At 41.2% G+C, this 5,016-nt stretch overlaps 2 non-coding genes across 2 annotated transcripts; one reads left to right on the top strand and one right to left on the bottom strand.

Annotated features, from left to right (window-relative positions):
• Positions 1 to 289: 289 nt before the first annotated feature.
• Positions 290 to 395, top strand: LOC120278347. Its single transcript, XR_005541681.1, has one exon. It is a non-coding gene; the product is annotated as a small nucleolar RNA R71 (small nucleolar RNA).
• A 3,402-nt stretch (positions 396 to 3,797) lies between these two features.
• LOC120278279 lies at positions 3,798 to 3,904 on the bottom strand. Its single transcript, XR_005541618.1, has one exon. It is a non-coding gene; the product is annotated as a small nucleolar RNA R71 (small nucleolar RNA).
• Positions 3,905 to 5,016: the final 1,112 nt, after the last annotated feature.

The raw sequence follows: 5,016 nt of genomic DNA, 5'->3' as shown, positions 1-5,016 counted from the left end.
CACAACTTGTGATCACGGCCACCCTTGGTGAAGTCAATGTATCCAATTTCTTGCTCAATGCCTCTACTTGGGCTGCTAAGGATGTAACGCATCAATTTCATGGAGTCCGGCCACTTTCTTCTTTTTCCTTGCACTCCATTGGTAGCTGTTCATGGCCATTTCCTCTACCAATTGTCGGGCTTCTTTCAGGGTCTTGTTCCCTATTCTACCTCCTGCGGTAGCATCTAGAAGTTGTCTTGTACTTGGATTCAACCCGTTGTAAAAAGTCTGAATGATCATCCATTCGGGGAAACCATGCTGTGGATACTTCTGCAAGTGGTCCTTGAATGGTTCCCATGTCTCAAACAAGGATTCCAGCTCTATCTAAACAAACGATGATATTTCATTATGAAACTTCACAAATTTCCCCGGGAGAAAGTACCTTGTAAGAAAAGCTTCGACCATTTCATTCCATGTTATGATGGATACTCATAGTAAAGAATGTAGCCATTGCTTTGCTCTTCCTTTTAGAGAAATTGGGAAAGCCCTCAATCTTATAGCATCATCCGTATCACCGTTAATATTCAGCATGTCACAAACTTCCAAGAATTTTTTGATATGGTTGTTTGGATCCTCATCAGCCAAACCATTGAACTGCGTCGACTGCTGTATCATTGGATGAATACTGGCTTTAGCTCAAAGTTCAGAGCTGCAATCGGGGGCCGAACAATGCTAGATTATGTCCCTAATACTGATGGTCTGCCGTAATTAGAAAGTGTTCTCTGTTGTTCATTCTTTTCTGCCATGTTGTCAGACCCTTCAACTTCCACTATAGCTAGATTTGATGGTTCTTGCACAGGTTCTTTATCCTTTCTTCTGAGTGTACGTTCAAGTTTAGGATCACCATTAATTAATATTGAAGGGTTCCCGTAGATCACAACCTAGAGATGCATCAAAATAAATATCTAATGCCTACTCCCCGGCAACGGCACCAAAAACTTGACAATGTCCCTTGCGTATGACCCACAAGTGCATTGGTTTGTCAAAGTAATAAATCCTAAGTGAGTGGGGTATCGTATCCACAGAGAGTAGGGAATAAAAATACTAAAATTGCTACTTAACCAAGCGAAGATGAATAATGTTTGTGATGATAAAGTGTAATATAAGTAGAAACAAAAGAAACAAGAACGAGAGGCCCGAGTAAGTGAGAGGAAAGGTAATCGATTGAAGTGGGGTACTCGGACAATGCTTCCCTTAGGACTAATGTTTCAAGTGCAAGACCTACTATTATGCTTCCTAACTAATGCTTAATGAGTTGTGGAAATCCTAAAGCACACTGTTCCAAATCTAAGGTCAACCGTGACTAACTCTACACTATGTCTCGGCAGAGAAATCACTCATTCTCAATATCTCACATTGTACAATGTTGGATGGAGTTCTAGGGATTCCAAGTTATAAACCCTATTCCTTTGTGTAGATCTAACCTTTTGGTCCAGGTGAAAGACCCCTAGTCACAATTAAGCCCCAGATACTAAAGTCACTTCAACGCTTCACTCTGTTGCTCACGCAACTAAGCCCTAGCGGAGTTTATCCTTTAGTTCATCACTCTATTGTAACAGCTAAGAACTTTAGGAATTGGAGGTAGGATAAATCACACTGGAGGGGAAAGGGGACGCTTCGCTACCTCTCGACTCACCCTCTCAATCCTCTCTAATCTAGCTTTGTCTAATCCTCATGGTTTGTCACCCATCCACAAAGGTTGCTAAGATGAACTCTCAACCCTTGTGTCACTCTAAGGGAGAAATCATTAAATGAGCATTCAAGATTGAAACTCAATTAAAAACATCAATTAAGGAAGGCATAATAAAAGGTCAAAGAAACATTAACATCCTAAGGTTTACAAAATCTAAGTACCCACTAGGGGGTTTACCTCTCCATGGAGCAAGATACAATCAATAATGAAATCAAAAGTAAAAACAAGTAATCTATAGGAAAACCTCCTCGTTATTCATGCCGATGGCCTTGTGGAGTAGCCACTTCTTCTCCAAAGGTCCCCTTGTTTGGCCTAGGGCACACCTCACCGGATCGGTGATGACGAAAGCTCCCCCAATAACCTTCCTCCAAGAGAAGCGCTGTGTTGAATCCGTACGACTACTTAAAAGAATTGCCAATAGCCTCTCAAAACCCTAGTATACGCCCTCTCAAAAGATGGAGAAAAGTTGGAGAGAAGGGTGAAAGATTACCACTAAAATCAGGCTGAATCGCTGCTTAAATAGGGCTGGAATTGGGCATCCACACGGCCCTGTGTGTTCTCCACATAGGGCTGTGGAATTTTCACACGGGCGTTTGGAATTTGCACACCCCCGTGTGGATTCTCTGGAAACCTAATTTTCGGCTGCTGTGAACAATAACTGCTATAGTATACTACTATAGTGATTTGCTACAGTAACCTGCTACAGTACTCTGCCAAAATACTCCCAATTCCACACTTTTCATCGAGGCAACATAAACGAGCACACGTTTATGCCATAGATCGCAACTCTTCTTCAATCAAAGGCCTCATTGGTGAAGATCTTGCTATCAATGCACAAGTCGGGTTACGCAAATGTGACTGCCTTTGTGCCCTTCCAACTCATTATAATGACTTGAATTCATGGAGGTTGGCACACATTCACGTATCTTAGAGCCCTACTTAAGTCTTCGCGTTTGTTCTTTCCAAGATTCCACTAAATAGTGTATTCATGATCTACTTTTGGCTTATTTTCTTAATACTTAGCTTCACAACCCTACTTGCGCAAAAGAACACAAATACACATGTATTAGTGCTTAAACATAATAAAAGTAATTCTCATCATAAGCAAAGAACACTTCACATTCTTAACACACAAGCACTTATCAGAGCAATGTCTGCGTGCCCCATTTATCATCGATTGCCTCTCCTATCTTTTATTTGCGCCTCCTTCTTCTTTTCTTATTTCTATTTGCATTGATTTGTTTTCACATCACTATTAATTCATCTTTACCCTGGTTAAATAGCAATCTTTGTGTTTCTAATCACTATTCCCTGTGGATTCGTCTACCCACTCACCAGGGTATTATTACTTCGACAAACCTGTGCACTTGTGATACACACGCAAAAGGGGATTATCAAGTTTTTAGTGCCATTACTGGGGAATAGGCATTTAGAAACACTTTACACTTTGCTATTTTAGCTATTCATCATTCGTTCTATTTCATATCTTGTTATTTTTCCATCATTCTGATTTGTTTTTCTTTCTTTGGCTGCAACTCCAGGTTATGACCAGAGGGAACCCTTCGACATTGGTTGAAGGTGATCCTGAATTTGAACAAAAACTTCGTAGAAGGGGTAAAATTCCTGTGCAAGAATAGTCTAATCAAGCTGAGATAGAAGGTGAAGGGTCAGATAATATGGCAGAGTAGAAATGAGCAGCAAAGGACATATCTGATTATGCCAGAGCCTCAGTTTTGGCCACACAATCATGCATTGTGTGGCCACCGATTACAGCTCAGAATTTTGAGCTCAAACCTGCATTCATCCAAATGTTACAGCAGTCGGCACAGTTTAATGGTTTAGCCAATGAGGATCCAAATAATCACATAGAGAACTTTTTAGAAGTGTGCGATATGCTTAAGTCAATGGTGTTATGGATGATCCTATCAAGTTGAGGGCCTTCCCATTTTCCTTGAAAGGGAGAGCAAAGCAATGGCTACAATCATTACCTAGAGCATCGATCACTATGTGGGAGGAGATAGTAGAAGCTTTCCATGACCGATATTTTCCACTCGGAAAATATGTGAAGCTTAGGAATGAAATATCCTCTTTTGTACAAATGGAATTGGAGTCTCTATTTACGACATGGGATAGGTTCAAGAAGATCCTGTGTAAATGTCCTCAACATGGATTCCCTGAGTGGATGATCATTCTGACTTTCGATAATGGGTTGAATCCGAGCACAAGACAGTTACTTGATGCTACAGTAGGAGGTACCTTAGGAGCAAGACCTTGGAAGAAGCCTGGCTTCTCATTGAAGAAATGCTATGAATTGTTATCAGCGGAATACAAGAGACAGAAAGAAGGTAGTCGGACTTCATGAGATTGACGTAGTTACTTCATTAGTGGCCCAAGTGAGGCCATTAAGCAAGAACTTAGACACTCTAACTTCTAATAGAGTGGTGGATGTGACTATTTACGCAGGGTGTGAGGGATGACACCCTCCATCTGATTGCCTGATTTCTATTGGTGGTACATCCTCAGTAGAACAAGTGGATTTTGTGGGTAATGCAATGAGAAGCCAAGGAAATCCATATAGAAACACCTACAATTTGGGTTGGAGGAGTCATTCAAATCTCTCATGGAGTAATCAAGGGCAACAGAAGACAATGGCACCGCCCAGTTTCCAACAACAACAACAAGCCCTGAATATGGAGAACCAAGTTTTAGGTTTGGAGAAAAGGATGATCGATCTAGAGAAGGCTTTAACCAATTTCATTCAATTGTCGGATACAAGATTTCAATAAGTTGAAGCTACACTTTGCAACCACACCACGTCATTGCACAATTTCGAGAATCAAGTGGGCAAAATTATAAAGTCATTATCGGGGAGACCTCAAGGAAGCTTGCCTAGTAACACAGAAACAAATCCGATAGAACATGTGAAGGCGATCACTTTGAGAATTGGTCGTGAGGTTGAGGGTAGGCTTCCGAGTGAGAAGACCAATGTTAAAGCACCTGAGGTCATGAAGGTTGAGGAGAGAGCCAACAAAGGGAAGGAGGTGGCACCCCCACCATACAAGCCAAGAATCCCTTATCCTTCAAAATTGAAGAACGACCAAGATGATGAGCAATATAAGAAGTTATTATGGTTATTCAAGCAGTTGCACATCAACATCCCATTTGTGGAGGCATTGTCTCAAATGCCTCATTATGCAAAGTTTCTCAAGGACCTCTTAACCAACAACATGAAGTTGGAGGAGAGTGCATCTCTGATTCTAGATGCTTCATTTTCGGTGGTATTG

This window comes from Dioscorea cayenensis, chromosome 15 (genome assembly GCF_009730915.1).
Source record: "Dioscorea cayenensis subsp. rotundata cultivar TDr96_F1 chromosome 15, TDr96_F1_v2_PseudoChromosome.rev07_lg8_w22 25.fasta, whole genome shotgun sequence".
Taxonomy (NCBI): Eukaryota; Viridiplantae; Streptophyta; class Magnoliopsida; order Dioscoreales; family Dioscoreaceae; genus Dioscorea; species Dioscorea cayenensis.
This window is presented reverse-complemented; position numbering and strand designations above follow the sequence as displayed.